Raw genomic sequence first — 20,282 nt, 5'->3', positions numbered from 1 at the left:
GTATATCATGCATAAGTATATCAATATATATATAAGTTAACACATAACACTTAATATAGGATATTTTATAAGTTTATAATCAACCCTCGCTATCGCGTGCTTCATAAGTTAAGGAACAGCCCTCGCAATTGCGACACTGCATACTTTGTATCAGCGCGCTATAGCTGCAATGGTCAGCGGCGGTAACCGGACACTCTTGCTTTGCTGCAAGAGTTTCCGTTATTGCCTAAGATTTTGCTGAGTCGGCTTATCGACCATGACATTGTGGCGTGATGCGAGTTTTGACTTAGCTTAAGTGAAATATTCTGTGTATTAAGAAATTAGTTTTTAATGGGGCTTTCACTGAGGCACATCGGCCCAGGGACTTCGCGCTTAAATTAACTCACTCACTACAGCGTATCGGCCTAGTGTTTTATAAATAACCAAAATAAAGTCTTATGACGAAAATCCGCGAAGACCTTTTTATTTAAATTTTAATTTATATGTGTGTGTTGTAATTCACTGCTCTGGTTTAGCTGGCATGAAATTAATTTTGTTAGGTTTCTAGTGCTGATCATGAGAGAGAGTTCTCAGTTGAGAGTGATTGACGTGTTTTACTTGTGCTCCAAGATTTTTATATATTTTTGTGCTTTTATCCTGCTTTTTATTTCAAAATATTTGCATTTTTCGGTGCTTTATTTAAAAAGCTTTTATAAACTGTGCAAAGTGTTATCTGTTGTGCAGCGTGTCTGTTAATTATTACATTTTATAAAACGCGGCGTCAGTTCCGTGTTTGTTGTTATTGGCTGTTTTAAGTCTTTTGCCTTTGTGCTCCCCTGTGCATACACTTCTTTGTGCGTGTGTTCGCTGCATACTTTCTGCTTGTGCATCGCGCTCTCACAAATTTCTTTCTATTGCTTTTCGCACCAAACAATTTGTGTGTGTACGAATAATTGTTTTTTGAGTGTTTACTTGTGCACCGTTTTCGTTTCGTTTTGCTCTGCGCTCTCGCAAGTTGCTTGCGCATTTAATAATTATGTCGTGCTGTAAGAAACCGTGCACGTTCAAGCAGGCTGACGATTCTGCACTGCCGCAATTTGTTAATTGTTGGCTGTGTGAGAATATGATGCATGCTAAATGTGCAGGTCTCACTGGGCGTGATTGGGACAAGATCGCTGCTATTGCCAAGAAGGGCTGCGGTGGCTTGCGTTGGTCGTGCCCAGAATGCATCGACAAGCAAATTGATTTCTCCAGAATGTATAATTCTGTGAGAAATCAATTCTTAAAATTAAATAATGTGGCTAAGCAGCTCTCGAGTAATTTTGACTCGAGTTTCGAGTTGCCCAACCAATCGCCGGTTAAAGCCTCAACTTTTGCAATTGCCCTCTACGACTGTTCAGACACCTACGACGTTCTTGTCTCTTCCTAGCAACTTGGAGGTATCTCCAATGTTGTCTTTATCGCCTTCTGCAAGCGACTGTCTAATTACCCCTGTTTCAACCCCTGTACTAGTCTCAGTAGAGCCCGTACCTGATCCCGTCACAATTAATCAAACTGCCTCGGCCCCGTCAGCTCCTGGCCGCAAAGGTAGACCTGCGCAAAATCTTGCCCAGATTGTTAAAAACAATCATTGTGCCTCGTTAGCTCCTCCAACTCCTGTATTACCTACAGCCCCATCAGCGCCTACTTTAACGGTAGTTGCCCCTCGTATGCAAGTTTTTGTGTCTCGACTTTCGTCGGACACCACTTCTGAGTCATTGGCAGCCTATATTGCTAGCAAATCTTCTGCTAGCGTGTCAATAACTAAATTTAATTTCTCCACCCCTCGTGAAATATCATCATTCAAAATAAATGTTTCACATGATATGTTCCCAATCATTTGTGATCCCAAATTTTGGCCACCACACATGATTGTTCATGAGTTCAAGCCTAAAAAGCGTAACCAGCCTGTCACCCTTACAGTCCCTTCAATACAGGGTACCATTTCTGCCCCAAAAAACTAGCTTCATCTTCTGACCAAATCTTTATTCATTATCAGAATGTCAGAGGTCTCACTTCAAAGCTAAAAAATCTTTTTATTGCCAGCACTTCCTTCGATTCGGACATAATAGCATTTTCAGAAACATGGTTAAACTCAACCATATCTGATTTTGAGATATTACCGAATAACTTTATTTTGTTTAGAAATGATCGCCCGACTCGAGGTGGTGAGGTGTTAATTAGCGTTAAAGCCACTCTCCAGTCTGAACTATTCTGTTTTAGTACGCCTACTGACGCTGAGATTGTCTCAGTTAAGGTGTCTTTTCCTACACGGAATATCTATGTAGCATGCTCTTATGTCCCACCTTCTTCTAATATTCAAGTTTATATGAATCATATTACTTGTATTAAAGAAGTTTCTTCACACGTGCGGGATAATGACCTATTATTGGTGTTGGGTGATTTTAATTTGCCGAACATCTCTTGGTCATTATTCACTGCTGAAAATTATCTAGTGCCCTCAGCACAGCACGATTTTTTAGACTGCATGCTTGATCTTTCGTTGTTTCAAATCAATTCAATTTCTAATCATATGAGTAGAACACTTGACCTTGTATTTGTTAACGACTACCTTATTTCTAATGTGTCTAGGTTCCCTCCTTTATCTCTTCCTGAGGATGTCTATCATCCAACTTTAGAGATTGCAATGCTAAATTGTAATCCTTTCATTTCGTGCTCATCAGCCAATAAGCCCCGCTATTGCTTTCGCAAAGGAAATTATTCTTTGCTGAATCAGCTTATTTATTCAACCGATTGGTCTTTCTTATATGACTCAGTTGATATGAATACAGCTATTAATTTTTTTTATATCACCCTAAACTCCCTCTTAGATGTGTGTATTCCTAAGTCAATTCCTTCGACTACTTGTTCAAAACCACCCTGGTTTACTCCCAGATTATCACATCTAAAAAATGTAAAATCCAAATATTTTAAAAAGTTTAAAAAGTCTGGTTCGTGTACAGACTTGGCTAAATATTCCATAGCCAAGTCGAACTTCTTTCTTCTTAATTCTCAATGCTATGAGAATTATCTAATTCGTTGTAAAAGGCAATTCGCCCGAAATCCGAGACAGTTTTATAATTTTGTAAACTTGAAGCGTAAATCTTCAAGTTTGTCATCTTCTTTTTCTCTTGGGATGGATAAAGCTAGCAATGACACTGATTCTGCTAACCTCTTTGTTTTTTTTCCAATCAACTTACTCTTCAATCTGTCCTAATACTAATTCTTACCCTTTTACTATTTCTTCCGCTAGTTCTATACCTCCCCCCATTATATCACACTCCTCTCTCCTATTAGCTATAAACTCTTTAAAATCTTCTTATTCTCCTGGGCCGGACAATATTCCTAGTTGTCTACTCAAGGAGTGTAGTTCTTCCCTTTTCTATCCATTGCTAAAGCTTTTTAACCTATCCCTTGAAACTTCTGTCTTTCCATCTCTTTGGAAAGAATCTTATATCATTCCTCTTCACAAGAAAGGTGGGAAGTCTGATATACAAAATTACAGGGGCATTGCAAAACTGTCTGCTATTCCTAAATTATTTGAAAAAATAATCACTTCGAATTTGCATCATTTCTGCAAATCAGTTGTTTCCCCTGTTCAACATGGATTCGTAAAGAATCGGTCAACTACGAGCAATCTGCTTGAGTTTACTTCCTTGGTAAATTATGCTTTCCTTTCGAAAATGCAAACTGATGTCATTTAGACTGACTTCAGTAAGGCGTTTGACTCTGTGCACCATGATATTTTACTTTTTAAACTTGACCGAATAGGTCTCCCTCTGTCCCTTTTACTTTGGATTAATTCTTATTTAAAAGGTAGGACCCAAAGAGTAATACTGAGGTTGACTACCTCTAAAAGGGTTCACGTTACTTCTGGTGTTCCTCAAGGTAGTCATCTTGGACCTTTACTCTTTACACTTTTTATAAATGATCTTCCCTCTGTTATATCACATGCCCGTGTACTCATGTATGCGGACGATGTCAAACTTTTTCTATCATACACTAACCCCCTACATCATTCTCGTCTACAAGACGATTTGAACGCTATGCAACTTTGGTGTTCGGCCAATCAATTGCATCTAAATTGTTCAAAGTGTATGTTTATGACTTTTAATCGTACTACACCTTATCTTGTCAGTTTTACAATCGACAATTACCCTTTGCAACGTATACTAACAGTTAAGGATCTAGGCGTTATTTTTGATTCTAAACTCTGTTTCAATCTTCACATAGATACCATTGTTAATGAGGCAAAAGATGTACTTGGATTCATTAAACGATGGTCTAAAGAGTTTAACGATCCTTTTATAACAAAACTTCTGTACATCTCTCTTGTTCGCCCTATCCTTGAATACTGCTCTTGCATCTGGTCTCCACAGCATATCAACAGCCAGGATCGTATTGAATCTGTTCAGAAGCAATTTTTGCTTTTTGCCTTACGAGGTTTAAATTGGGACCCTAATCTTCGGTTGCCGTCCTACTCCAGCAGACTGCTTCTTCTCAACCTTCCGTCGTTAATCAACCGTAGGACAATTCTCGGTGTTGTCCTTCTACATAAGTTGATTATTGGCGACATAGATTCTCCTTTTCTGCTAGGGCGTCTTCAATTCTCTGTTCCGGCTAGACCAACCAGAAATTATCGCCCCTTATTACTATCTACGTGCACAACAGATTACGCTATGCACAATTCTTTTCGCGTGTTATGTAAAAATTATAATAGTTTGCATCACGTTTTCTCTACCGAACTGTCTCTACCCCTAATAAAATCGTTGCTTTCAGGATACCTTCGGGAAGTCGCTGACCATTCCCAGCTATGAGCAGGGGCATAGCTAGCCGGACAGGCTGAAAAATTTTCCCCCACCGTGTCGGTGATTTCCCATTACTTTTCTCTTTGTCCTATCCACTTAACACTCTTTATCTAACTTACATTGCTTTACGTTATTAACAATTTTCTTACTTTCTTTTTTCCTATTTAATGTATTTTCTTTATTTATATAGCAAATTAAGATTATTTTTAATTTCACTTGAGATCACTTTTTTCCTTTTTACAACCTTCTGCTTAGATGTAGGCTCTAATAGCGTCACTGACAAAATTAGCTGTGAAAAGGGGCACAGCTGGCCGGACTGGCAAATAAAACACCTCCATCGGTCGGTGATGCTATTTAGAAAATTGTATCTCTTAACTAGGCTTTTAGCATATAATTATATTGTACAATCTTTTGAATAATGAGGAAGACACTCGTTTTGTCGACCATTAATAAATAAATAAATTAATAAATAAAATAAATAAATGACCTACCCAAAACTTTTATTAACATATGAATGCATGTTGTGTACTGGGGTTGGCTCCGTATAAAATATGTATTTTTAAGACGATGCAAATATTTATATAACTTCTTTAAATTAAATTGTTAATTAAATTATTATTATTTGTAAGTAATAAAAATTAAATTAAGAAAATAAATTGCGCTCTCACAGCCGAGAGAACGAAAAAGCTAAAAATAGAATGTGCTCTCAGCTTCGGCTCTATGAGGGCCGTGCAAGCAATTATGTTTGTATGCGTGTAAATATACATACATAACAGCATATTTGAATGTGTTGTTATCAACTGCTCTGGCAAAGTATTTGTTTGGCTGGCAAAGAAACAATTTTGTTAGTTTTTTAGCGCAGATCACGACCTACCCCCTATCCCAAACCCAATAATCTAAATTGAATTAATAAAATATCTAACTAAATATTTAATCAAAAGTCATATTTATTTGTACAAATAAATATATTATTAAATTTTTTTAGCACTTTTTTTCTTAATTGGAGAATAAAAATAATATTAATATAATTTAAAGAAATTATGTAAATATTTGCATCGACTTAGAAATACATATTTTCTACGGAGCCAACCTTAGTACACAAAATGCATTCATCTATCAACACAAATTTGGAATAGGTCATGATCTGCGCTAGAAAACCAACAAAATTAATTCCTTGCCAGCTAGTTCTTAGTTCTTATGCATGTGTAATTCACGCATACAACCAAAGGTGCTTGCACGCCATAGCCTGAAACAAGAACTTTTCTCGAGCATACACTGTTCAAAAACAAAAGAGAAATCAATCTATGTGCGCTATTTTCTTATCGTAGTTATTGCACAAGATGCGCCTTGTGCAAAAATTATTTAATTCTTAAATTTACCTGTAAAATTATTTGTTAATATCTAGGATAATATATCATTTATATAAAGCATGCATTTCATGGATAAAGCACAAGCACTTTGTGTCGATCGAAAACGAAGCGACGCAAAGAAGCATCGACCAGCTTTGCTGAAGGCAGGCTGGCGACTAACTTCGTTTTTCGTATCGGCATCAGCAAGCCGCGACTTCGGCATTCGTTTGTCTGGTCTTTGGAGAACGAACAAACAGTCGGCAGGCATGCCGCACGAAGCCTCAAAGCCCAGATGAAAGGCCAGGCTAAAAATTTTGCGTCGCATTCAAATGTATGAGCGTTACTCATCTTAGTGTTTATATTGCCTTTGTTATAAGGGTATATTGTATTTGTGCAAAATGCAAATGTATGTAACAGGCAGAAGGAAGCATCTCCGACCCCATAAAGTATATATATTCTTGATCTGCATCAATAGCCGAGTCGCTCTAGCCATGTCCCTCAGTCTGTCTGGCCGTATGTATGTACGCAAGGGTCTCTGAACCCATAAGAGCTAAAGACTAGTGCCTGCGCAGATTGAGTTTGTTTCCGATAATCGATAACTTACTCCGTTGTTGTGAGTTCAAATACTGCCAAGGCAACTTTTTTTTAAATTTATTTGGTGTTGGAATAAGAGGGCTTAGGATATTCCCTAGTCGGGAGTTCTCAACTAGAACCTCTTACTAAATTATATTTTATTCGAATTATAAAGTCGTCGCTAACTAAATATTGGGTCAAAATACATATTAATATTTGATTTGTATTTTTTAGCACACTTTTATTTTTTAATTAGAATAAAAATAATATTAACTTCATTTAATGAAATTATATATAATATATTATATATACAACTAAGATAATTTATCTTACCCAGACTTTGCCAGAGCTGTGGATGCTGTTATGTATGTATATTCCCGCGCTTACATATATAATTGCTTGCACGGCTTTCATAGGGCCGAAGCTGACAGTACATTCTATTTTTAGCCTTTTCGCCCTCTCTGCTGTGAAAGCGCAATGATACAGAATTCGGTTTCGTTATCAATTTTCAAAAAATCAAGCTGCATAGTAGCATTTTGTTTTATGTCGTTACTCATCTGAGTGTTTATATTGTTCAGTTGGGTTGCGTTATCTGCAGACGAGTTGGCTGGAGGTCGTAAAAGGTGCATGAGGAATTCATTATGTTGAAAGATAAAACACCTATTGAGACTACAGAAATTCAATGCTTGACTCATTTATTGGAGAAGAAAGAATTTTGATAAAACACGTAGGTGAGCGATTTCTAAGGCCGATCTATAATCTAACACAAAACATCCTACTTTTGTGCCTAAGTCTCATATAGCACTAATTAATTACGCTCATCGAAACAATTTACTTGCCGGGGCTTAATCGCTACGTGCCTTCTTGTGGCAGAAACATTGGATCATAAATTGCAGAAAATTGGCTCGCAATGCGGTAGCGCCTAACCGCCTAGTTGAGGTGTATTTAGCTGCGTTTTTATGCCTGTGCTCCGACCTGTTCTGCGTATTTGTAGGCGCTTGAGAGCAGGGCATAACTTTTGGCCAGTCGGGTGGTCTTAAAGGGTTATGGAAGAGCGCAGTGAAGGGGATGAATCATCTAAGGGCAGCGTACTGATCGGAAGTCTAGTTCTGATCGCCGAAGACAGCGCACCGCTTGGATAATGGTTACTAGAAATAATGTCAGAAATACATTCCGGATGCGATTGCGCATTGCGTGTCGTGAGTCTCAAGACCAAGACGGGGTTTCTCAAGCGGAATATACATAGAAACAACTTGCCAGTGGAATCAACAATACATTGTGCTTTGGAAGGAGCTTCCCAGGCGGGGAGTATTTTCTGGTCACAAGTAATTGTGGAGTATTCAGTACGGATGTCAGCGCGATTTAATATTTTGATTACATAATTTGAAATGTTTATTGAATTGAATATCTATCGATATTGTAGAACGTTGTATTGTACATTCAAATGTAATCAGTTTGTTCGTCGAGTAAATGAGCTGGGGTATTTTTGCTGGGAAGCGATTTACCCGAAAATTCATTTATTTCAACGGTCGTGGCGGATTCTAACTAGAACAGATGCTTTACTGAAGAAGTGGGAGCAAATAGACCCTTAAACTTTTTTTCAACTTATCAACTCAATGCCTATAAGACTAAAGAAGGTCAAAAGGCAAGCATGAAAAAAGATTTGTTTTCTTTAAAAGATTCCCTCGATTTACACAGTATTTGATTTACACGGTTTCACTTTAACACGGTTTTCAAATCGCAACAAAAATTTTTTATCTTATTCTGATGGTTTTATTTGCATAAGTTTGCAAAACATATGATAAATATTTATTCCATTCCCAACAGGCCATTCACATTAGCGTTGTGCACAGGCATTGTGCATGAAAAAGAAGAAGCTTCAATAATTTTCAAGAGAATTTATTTAATTCGTGCCAATACCTGCTAGTAGTCTATATGTTGGATATTTTATAATTGATATAATTAGGGGCCTTGGTATTTCTAACATTTGTCGCCGTTGGGATTTTAATTAATTTCTTCGTTCACTAATCCAGACCAGAACAGACGTTCTTGATGGTTTTGTGCTTCCCACAGTCTGATGAAATTACAGTACTGTGAGTTTACAAGATCACATCGTTCCTAAGTCTATTGGGAAACCGTAGTTTCCATACATTGTCAGCGTGTGTTTTTATCCTATTAGCCTGTTCAGTCTTAATATAAATAAATTGATTAGATATTTTATTATCTGGAAATGCAGAGTAAGCTTGTCGTGCAACTTCATATTTAAAACCTGATTCGAAGCCTAGTACTGAGCCACTCTCCAGTTCTGTCAATTCATTCTCATTCAACCTCGACAACAAATCGGGAACGATGTGGTCTTTTCTTTTACGATGCGAAATTTTTAATTTATAAGGCAACATTTAGTTGACGTGATCAATAAGCACTTCAAGTTTCTGTAGGTTTTAATAGCATTATTAATCTGACCAAGATTACGACCAGTCACTCAAGCTCCGTCAAACGACATACAGACTTACATTGCTAAAATGACTTGGCTTTTGATGTTTATCAAAAATATTTTTACTTTGTTTCAAGCTTCTAAATAATTTCTCAGCCGCTCGTGATAAAGACGAAGATTTGGAAAGTCTACCGGGTTAGTCAGACCAGCATGGGATCGTGTCGAAAGGTATCAGCGGCAGGCGGGAATCAAAGTATAAGTGCGTTGTAATTCCGAACCCTGTGTTTGCAATAGCTGTGGTAAAGATTGCTATTTATATATTCTCTTTTTACGCTGCGTACATACCGAATTGAGATAAGCACATCATGCATTTCATCAACACAGGTGTATCTGCAACGCAATCCAACCTCAGCTATTCACAATCCGCGGTTGTGTGGCTACTATCTCAAAATATTTCACATCCGACGACTGACGTAAATTCTTATAGAGTACCTGCTGAAACTCAATCAGGGCCACAAAATACTTCAGGTCTTATCTTTCTGAAAGATAAATCGAGGTTTATAGTGATCATGTTTGAAAAATATACAAGAACAAAATATGAAGTTGCAGAGACGGAAAATCATTCTATTGAGCTTGCTTAACACATCCAAGTGAAGAGAATGACGTCGCAGACGCCTTATCTCGGATCAAAATAGAAGAAAACTTACCTGGTGAAACCACAGATAGCCGGGCAGCTACTATACATAGTGCACAAGAAGATAATGAAAATTATATTTTGAAAACCAAACTTACGCAAAAGATTAATTAAAAAACAATATATGTACATAGAAAAATATAATATACTTCCACAATGATGCAGACTTCCTTTTATTATCTGCTTATATAGAAATCGTCAGTCGGAGTAACGTAACTAAATGCAGAATTCAAGGAAAGTATTATCAAATTTAACAAGAACCTGTTAAACCCAGGCATGGAGAAACTTACTAATTTTTAAAAAGCAAACAGGAAAGAGGTTCTTGTCGGGATCTCCCGACTAGGGAATACCGTTAACCCTCTTATTTCAACGCCAAAATACAGTTCGCGCAACGCGCTCGTTTGAAGTAATAGACATAAATTAAAAAAAAAAGCTCCCTTGGCAGGATTCGAGCTCGCAACTAGCCGTATTACTTGCGGACGACTCTACTCAACAGACAAACCAGCAAAAAAAAAAAAAACAGTTTCCCAGGTAGGGTCGAACTCGCGACAGACCGCAAAACTTGCTATGCCTCTACTTAACAGCCACACCAATAATTAAGTATGATCGAGAAAAACGAACAGAAATAGCATTACATAAAAAAGTCGCAATTACAATGCTGTTAGAATGCGATAGAATGCGAAGCAGACGCGCATGAATGTGTGTGTGTACATGTATAAGTTAACAGAGGCTAACAACACCAGCTGCTGATATAGCACTGAGCCGGATGTTCTTACGAGTCAACAGGGGTCAGCAAAATGCAATATAACACCAGCCACAGATGCTGACATAGCCCTGGGCCGGATGCTCTTGCACGACGGTAGCGCACGAGGCGCAAGCTAAGCATTCTAGCGGCCGTTGAAAAAAGCACACAATAGCTTAGGTAATTTTGATCAATCTTTTGTAAATTTAGTTTTTAATTCGCTTGTTATTGATTTTAGGAAACTGAATCCAAACACGATCGACAAGTACCCCATGCCCACAATTTCGACAATGCTGTCGAATATGGGCACGGCTCATTATTTCACAACATTGGACTTGAAGTCGGTTTTTTATCAGATCGAGCTCGCCAAACAAGACAGAGAGAAAACGGTATTTTCCGTCAACAACGGAAAATACGACTTTGGCAGGCTCCTCTTTGAGCTAAAAAACGACCCGATCATTTTCCAGAGGGACATCGACGATGTACTCAAGTAGAAGATAAGTCAGTCATGCTTTGTTTATGTAGACGACGTAATTATTTTCTCTGAAACAAAAGAAGGCCACATTTGGGACATCGATTGGGTCCTTAAAAGTCTCCATGATAAGGGTAAGCGAGTCTCCCAAGAGAAATCCAAGTTTTTAAAGAAAGCCCAGAATTCTTGGGATTCATATCCTAAAAAGGTGCAAGCGATTCCAAATTTCTTAGCCCCATGCACGCTTTTGACCTTAGATCATTTCTAGGCCTTGCGAGTTACTGTCGCTGTTTTGTTAACGATCACGTCATAATCGCCAAGCCCCGCAAGGACACACTAAAAGGCGAAAAGGCAATAATCAGTAAAAGCCACTCACGAAAAGAGGAAATCAAACTAAACCAGAAACAATTTCAATCCTTTTCAAAGCTTAAAAGTAACCTGGCTTTGGAGGATGTTCTATTAAAATACCCCATAAAAAGCCCATTCAACCTAACCACCGATGCCTCCGGTTATGGCCGTCCAACCACGATGATTTCACGCACGCTGCACGCTGTCGCCATCTTCTGGTCACTAAAAAAGCTTAGAAACTATCTTTATGGGGTGAGGCATCTAAATATCTTCACAGACTACCAACCACTTACATTCGCGATGTCCGATAAGAATCCTAACGGTACGATAAAACGTTGCAAAGTATTTATCGATGAACATGGTGCAAATCTGATTTACAAGCTGGGAAACCAGCTAGTAGACACGTTAGAAGATAGCCCGGGCCTGCCACAGTGAGGTATCAGTCAAATAAACAATAGTAACAATTGGCAAGCCAGTTAACTGTTTCCGTAACCAGATTATAACAAAAGAAGCAGATGCTCCCCATGTGTCGAATTTCATTTATTTTAAAGGAAAAATCAGACACGTAATTGATTCTTTGAACGCGACGCGCTATGGACGTAGTCGATGTAGTTAACACAGTCCATTGCCAGCTACCGATATTGGCCTTCATCCAACACAAACTAGTCGAAACATTCCCTTCTACAGCATTAAAACACTAAAAATTCCTTGTCGCGGACATTACCGACCACTCAGAACAGAGGGAGATAATGAACTGAACTCCAAAACAATCAAGTCCGTTTTATTGAAGTACTTTAACATCCACATCGCAAATGCACCACCACTGCACATCTCGTCAAATGCGCAAGTTGAAAGGTTCCATATTACCCTCACTAGCTCTCTGTATAAAGATAGAAAAATAATCGACGGTGGAATTGATATTTATGGCCACAATAAAGTCCAATCGTACAATAAGCTCGTTAACGAATAAGAAACCTATCGAGGTAATTTACTTCGCTCCCGTCGTTGTGAAAAAGGGAAAGAATCCACAAGGCCCAGGAAAAGACCCAAGAACAAGCGAATAAAAATCGCGAATATAAAACCTACCAAGTAAACAAAACCAAGGTAATAAGCTAACACCCTTATGTTCTGAGGAAATTGTAGAGGCAGAACCTAAGAACACCATTACAATCTAAAATAATATGAACTTTAACACATGTTAGGTTAGGACCTCGAACAATACTTATAACGATAACCCTGACCGCCACGACAAAAAAAAATTTACGGACTACTCACACACATTGACGAAGACGTGACGATTTGGGACAGATTCGGATACTTAGAACATACTGCAAGCGTATCGTCCTATGAGGATTACAAAGACAGAACGAAACGCGTTCTATACATATTCACTAAGGAACTCATGATCAAAGCACCTAACGTCGACCTCGGACTTATAAACACAATGGTAGCTTCACCATAGGCAAGGCCGAAGCATAAATTTGCTAGACACCGCCCTAAAGGTGGTTGCTGGGACACCGGACTTCGACGATTGGCAACAAGCTAGATTAAAGCAAGGACAGTTAATTGAAGCAGAAAACAGGCAGGTATAAATTAATACAAAAATTCAAGAATAACTACATTTAGTCATGGAAGTATTTAATTCTATCCATAAGACGGACGAAACAGATACCGAACATGTATACGAGACTATATTGGCAGAGAACAGAATAATAATTTCGGTTTTAGAGAATTTGCTCTTAACTTTAACCTCAGCTAAAATACACCTCATCAGCCCAACAATCCTAAACAACGTTGACATCCGAGAAATTATGAATGAACATCTCACAAACGTTAGTGTTGCTAGAATTTTAGAGGTAACTATTATTGATGCTTTTCAAAATAATGACATTTTACACATCCTAATTAAGTTCCTAATCCCTCAAGTAGTTTGTAAGAAAATCATTGATTATCCCGTACAAAGTAATAAAATAGTTTTAGATTTTGAAGAAAGCAACATGGTTGCTGACTGCGGTACGCACACATTCACCATAGGGAGCTGCGGAGACGCAGCCATCAGTTCCTTCTGCAAGAAGCTTTAGCGGAGTCTTGGGCACAATAACTGCCGCTACATACAATACCCACACGGGACACCTGAATCCGATTACGGTGGTCGCCAAGGGTGTTATCATCATTAACGAAGCATCCTTCAACAGGGACAACCAACTAAGCGGAACCTATCTTTTGACTTTCACAGATTACATCTCTCTGAACGGAAGTCGGTTCAATAACCACCAAGTCCAGACGTCTCGGCAATGGCACAGATCAACGTGACGTTACACCGAAAGGGACTAAGCCTACTAATCCTGCATGAGCTGAGCATCAGGAATCTACAGCACATTAACGACTTGAAAGTTTTGGTAAGTGAGCTCCAGAGCCCTCTCGAGTCTGAACAAAATAATTATTTATATCATTTATAACGTAACAACCTTTTTTCGATTAATTTACATTGTTGCTTGTATACGTTTATAGATCCGCATCCGTAGCAAAATATTCGACGCTGTGACAGTTTTACATTGACTAGCGGATGGCAGCGAGCTCCTGTTCCTCACTAACATCTACTGATTGGTATACTTCTGCCAATTAATCTACGGTATATTTTTTACGTCGCAGTAGTCCCGTCTTTTTTTACCAAGCTTTCATGCATTTGCACAAAGTCGTGTTGTGTTTGATATTGTTTTGTTATTTCGCAGGCAAATCTAGAAAAGGACATGCATATGTTTGTACTAGAAATTAGAAAAAAATTTAATATTGGTCTACTTTTATTAACCCATGAAATTTCCGATATATGCATTGCATATCTTCTCTATTGTATTAACTTTTCTTGGTAACGATATACCAAAGCAGGGAGCATGCAATTCATTTACGCTGCGTACATACCGAAATGAGATAAGCACATCATGCATTTCATCAACACAGGTGTATCTGCAACGCAATCCAACCTCAGCTATTCACAATCCGCGGTTGTGTGGCTACTATCTCAAAATATTTCACATCCGACGACTGACGTAAATTCTTATAGAGTACCTGCTGAAACTCAATCAGGGCCACAAAATACTTCAGGTCTTATCTTTCTGAAAGATAAATCGAGGTTTATAGTGATCATGTTTGAAAAATATACAAGAACAAAATATGAAGTTGCAGAGACGGAAAATCATTCTATTGAGCTTGCTTAACACATCAAATACCTTCCAAGTGAAGAGAATGATGTCGCAGACGCCTTATCTCGGATCAAAATAGAAGAAAACTTACCTGGTGAAACTACAGATAGCCGGGCAGCTACTATACATAGTGCACAAGTAGATAATGAAAATTATATTTTCATTAGCGAGCGACCTATTAACTACTCTAATAGACAATTTGTCGAAACGATCAACTGTTTTAACAAATAGAAAATCAAAATTTCATATCAAGAAACCAAAACTTACGCAAAAGATTAATTAAAAAACAATATATGTACTTAGAAAAATATAATATATTTCCACAATGATGCAGACTTCCCTTTATTATCTGCTTATATAGAAATCGTCAGTCGGAGTAACGTAACTAAATGCAGAATTCAAGGAAGTTATTATCAAATTTAACAAGAACCTGTTAAACCCAGGCATGGAGAAACTTACTAACTTTTAAAAAGCAAACAGGAAAGAAGTTCTTGTCGGGATCTCCCGACTAGGGAATACCGTTAACCCTCTTATTTCAACGCCAAAATACAGTTCACGCAACGAGATCGTTTGAAGTAATAGACATAAATTAAAAAAAAAATTCCCTTAGCAGGATTCGAGCTCGCAACTAACCGTATTACTTGTGGACGACTCTACTCAACAGACAAACCAGCAAAAAAAAAAACAGTTTCCCAGGTAGGGTCGAACTCGCGACAGATCGCAAAACTAACTATGCCTCTACCTATCAGCCACACCAATAATTAAGTATGATCGAGAAAAACGAACAGAAATAGCATTACAGAAAAAAGTCGCAATTACAATGCTGTTAGAATGCGATAGAACGTGAAGCAGACGCGCATGAATGTGTGTGTGTACATGTATAAGTTAACAGAGGCTAACGACACCAGCTGCTGATATAGCACTGAGTCAACAGGGGTCAGCAAAATTCAATATAACACCAGCCACAGATGCTGACATAGCTCTGGGCCGGATGCTCTTGGACGACGGTATCGCACGAGGCGCAAGCTAAGCATTCTAGCGGCCGTTGTGAAAAGCACACAATAGCTTAGGTAATATTGATCAATCTTTTGTAAATTTAGTTTTTAATTCGGCTTTCACTACGGCCCAGCGACTTCGCGCATAAATTAACTCACTCACTACGGCGTATCGGCCTAGTGTTTTATAAACCATAATTTTACTAAATAATTTTGTGTTTCTAAAATAATCAAATAATCAAAAATAAAGTCTTATAACAAAAATCCGTGAGGACTTCTTATTTAAATATTAATTTATACACAAATTCTTGACGTTTTCGCTAACTGTGCATCCTATTCGCAGTCTCATGTAACTTTGGTTTTCTCTTCATCGATCTTAATGAAATTTTCTACAGTATATCGCATTGTACCATCGATTATTTGTGTATTCTCAAAAAGTCAATTGCAATCAAATTGTGGCTTGGATTGGTTGGTTTATTAACATGATTTATAGCTCTGGGGTGGTAGCAAAAGGTATATATATATATAAAATGAAAGATAGTTGATATATATAATATTCTAGCAGCAAAATATCATGTTTGGTGACTCTATCGCTTAATATTTACCAAAATTGCTAAGCAAAACAGAATGTCGATATCGATTCTTATCAATTGCTTGGAAACGGACTAAGTTATTGACTATCGGAAACTTACTCCGATCTGCGCAGGCACTAGGAGGACCTACATCTGAATTTTCAGGTCTCTAGCTCTTATATATATATACTTTATGGGGTCGGAGATGCTTCCTTCTGCCTGTTACATACGTTTGCATTTTAAACATACACATTTAAATTTACATTGCGTTGCACTAATATAATATACCCTTTTAACCTATTTTTAATGGGTTCAGGGTATAAAAATATTACTTTCTAGATTATCAAAATCCCATTCAAAACACAATCAGTGAATGCGAAGTAAACAATGTTGCAATGTTGCTGAAAAACTGAACACAGAAACACATAATTACAATTTGACAATTTTACTTCCTCGAATTATACATAATTTAAAGCAAACAATTTGTATCTTGCATAGACATTTATTCAAAATACGCCACTCTAATAGAAATCAAAAGTAGAGATTGGCTAGAAACTAAAAGAGCCATGGGAAAATCGTTAGAAATCGAAGAAGACAAAAGATTGAGCCTTCGTATGCACTGCACTACAGTAATGGTTTAACCACTAACCATACAATGCACATATATATCAAACAGCACAATAATCAAGGCACGATAAATCGCAAGGATGGAACCCCAAGAGAGCCTGCGACCATTTTGTTGTATTCTGGGAGAGTAAGATTGCTGAGAGTGGCCGCCGAACGCGTGTCTCGAAATCCGAACGTTCAGTATGAAGCCGCATCTCGCTCAGCTCACAACGTCGCTGCGGCTAAAATATATTTATATTAGTTTTAAATCCCTACAGCCCAAATACAAATGTGTGTATGCAAGTGCCTCGCTCTCATTCATTGCTTTCCACACTTGAGTGCATTTCTTTCTCCCTGCTTCTCACTAGCTTCTCACAAAACCCTGAGATCTACAAACAGACACATATGTTTGTGATATGTGAATGTGTGCACAAGTAGATCACGGCGTTGTCGCGAACCAGAGATTTATATGTTTAATAATGTTCCTTTTGTGCCTGTGGTAGCAATGGGAACACACATTTAAATGCTCAAGCATATATTTCCTCGTCCAGTCGGGCATTATGAGAAGAATCTGATCTACTTTTACACCTTTGCAGAGCGTATTATAATTTTTTCATGAAATGTGTAACGCATAGAATGTCTCCTTCTCCTTCTTCTCCGACCTCATAAAATATATACATATATGTATCAACAACCGAGTTGATATACCCATGTCCGTCTGTCTCTATGTCTGTTTCTATGCGAACTAGTCTCTCAGTTTGAAAGCTATCTTTATGAAACTTTGCAAATGTTTCTCTTTCTGTTGCACGCAGCATATATTTCAAAACCAGCTGAATAGGACCAATTTATCATATAGCTGCCACAGGAACAATCTGTCGAAAATTAAGTTGTATGAAAAAAAATTAGTTTATTAAAATATTTATTTAAATATTTATTAAAAATTAGTATCTTTTGACATATTTGACCAAACTCGGCATTTAATACTTATAATATACTCTTCATATAAATGCAAAATCCTATTAAGTTCGGACCACTATACCATATAGCTGCCATAGGAACGATCAGCCGGAAATTAAGTTGTTGTATGAAAATACATTTTGTTTATCACGATATCTTGACCAAACTCGGCATTTATTGGGTTTAAAATGCTTCTCATATATGAGCAAAGTCATATTAGGATCGGAACACTATATCATATAACTGCCATAGAAGCGATCAGTCTAAAATTAGTTTTTGTATGAAAACCAATTTTTTTTATCAAGATAGACTTGACTTAAGTCGGCATTTATTAGCTTTACAATGCTCCTCATATAAATGCAAAATCCTTTTAAGATCGGAATCCAAATAGGTGCCATAGGAACGATCACTCGAAATTTAAATTCTCACAATATCTTGACCAAACTCGGCATTTTTTAGTTTAACGGCGTGCCGACCTTGAATGGCCTACATGAAATATTTATATTTTATTTCATAATATTTTTGTTTCCGTATATATACATTATTGTTAACAAGATCACTTCTACCTAACATGGCAGCTTAAACTAGTTTTCTATGGATGTATTACTAATGAGTCTAAGGTGTTAAGGGTATAAAGCAAATAATTTTATTTTTTTATATTCTGCATAAGTATTACTTGTTATATTATATATTTTATTAAAGTGATATGTCTCATAAGACACTGTTAAGTAGATCCAGTGTTTGGCACCGTTTAAGTCTCCTCTTTTTGGCCCTACAGAGACAAACTCCTGTAATGCGGCATATTATTCTTGTTATTCCTGGATAAGTTATGCGTCTCACTAGTGGGTTGGGATGGGAGCGAAGGCGCTCAAAGTATCTTTTGACATGCTTCGGATTACTTTGGGAACTCCTAGGTCTCTCTCGATGCCCTTTGTATGTATATATCAAGGAGCCATTGAGTTATAAGTTTTAAAGTTCATGAGCGGTTGATCGGGTTGGTCCGCAAACGCAAAAACAAACCCAACAAAATAATGCTCATTTACCATAGGAAACAACAACAAATCACTTGCACAACAACAGTGCGCACGAAACCCATTTTTTTTTCGTTGTCCGTTTTGATCTTCCCATGTGTTATTTGCGTATGCCACCAAGCCATGGGTTTCAAATCAAAGGGCTACCCACACGGAGCATAACAACTTATGACGTCACATTTTATAGACTTTTATTTCTTGCCTTGAGTAGTATATTTCAAACCTTTATTATATACTTTTAAATAATTTATGAATAGGGTCCTTTATAGTAAATCATTTATTGACTTATGTAATCATTTTAAATACGAAATGATCGCACATCAAAATCCTTCCAATCTTCTTACATTCATAGAAGTCTCTTGGCTTGGCTGACACATAGATATACGCAGATTTGCACCAATATGTTTGAGATAAGACACTCATACAACAACTATTTGGCGCGTCGCGGCATTAATTATTTATACTTAGAAATGGTAGTTAATGTTTTACGAAAATAATTATTATTAATTGTACCAATAGTTGCACACTTAATACGAAATTTCATTGGATAAAAATGTGTATATTAGTAGGTATTTGGTTATACTACTTATGAATAGTTAAAATACCCTTCTTTGAGAAAGGGTGCCTTGCTGGTCGAATAATGAAATTTTATAAAATTAATGATCTTGCGAATTATAGGCATAGCACTGCTTAAAAACCATATCAATGAGCTAAGAGGGTGTGCTTTTTTCATTGCTGGTCGTTTGTTTCGATTATGGCTGGTTTTGGTTCATATGGAAAATGTTTTGAAGTTGTCATTGAATTTTGGGCATTGGCAGAAGTAGCTGCAGACACCCGGGTGTTGTGTTTGCAATTTGTGTGTGCTCCGGGATTCCGAGACATTTTCGTCTGTGTCACGTTTATGAGAATAACCCTTTTCAACATCGGTGCACGGACAGGGAGGAGACTGATTGGTCTGTACGCGACTTCGTCCGTGAGCTACTTCTCTGGCTTAGGGACCATCGTGATCAGTGCAGACTTTCAGATCTTTGGAAAATGCGGTTGAACAAAAGATCTATGAATAGCAGCGCTCGACGCTTAAGTTAAAGTTTTTGATCTGCAGCATTACCTCCGACAAAGTCAGTGGGTTAGAGGGCAAACAGAGTGTTTTACGTGGGCACCTGCCATGTTGGCTTAATCTCACGGTATTCGAAAATACAACGAGCCGAAACAATGCGTCGGACTATCGCCTCTCCAGGACCCTGACCCTGCTCGAACAATTTCGCTTCGGTACCAATTGAATGAATGCCAGACGAAAGCAATAACAACATGAGGCCGCGTCGTTCGGAAACCGATCAATTTGAGACTAGAATCTTTTGAAGACGGGAAGAAGAAGGGAAGCACTTTATAGATTCGATGAACTTGTTCGTTTTAGGCGAAACTCAAATTTCTGCTTGTCTAATATTTTCGATGAACATGGAGATTGTGTCCCTAATGTCCTCCG

General features: G+C 37.7%; 1 long non-coding RNA gene across 1 annotated transcript; it reads right to left on the bottom strand.

Annotated features, from left to right (window-relative positions):
• Nucleotides 1–8,151: 8,151 nt before the first annotated feature.
• On the bottom strand, nt 8,152–14,854 carry LOC138911524 (uncharacterized). Its single transcript, XR_011417153.1, has 3 exons — nt 14,358–14,854; nt 9,262–9,476; nt 8,152–9,180 (listed from the first exon to the last, which is right to left on the bottom strand). It is a non-coding gene; the product is annotated as an uncharacterized lncRNA (long non-coding RNA).
• Nucleotides 14,855–20,282: the final 5,428 nt, after the last annotated feature.

This window comes from Drosophila virilis, unplaced genomic scaffold (genome assembly GCF_030788295.1).
Source record: "Drosophila virilis strain 15010-1051.87 unplaced genomic scaffold, Dvir_AGI_RSII-ME tig00001170, whole genome shotgun sequence".
NCBI classification, from domain to species: Eukaryota; Metazoa; Arthropoda; class Insecta; order Diptera; family Drosophilidae; genus Drosophila; species Drosophila virilis.
The sequence above is the reverse complement of the archived record's forward strand: the minus strand, read 5'-3'. Positions and strand labels throughout refer to the sequence as shown.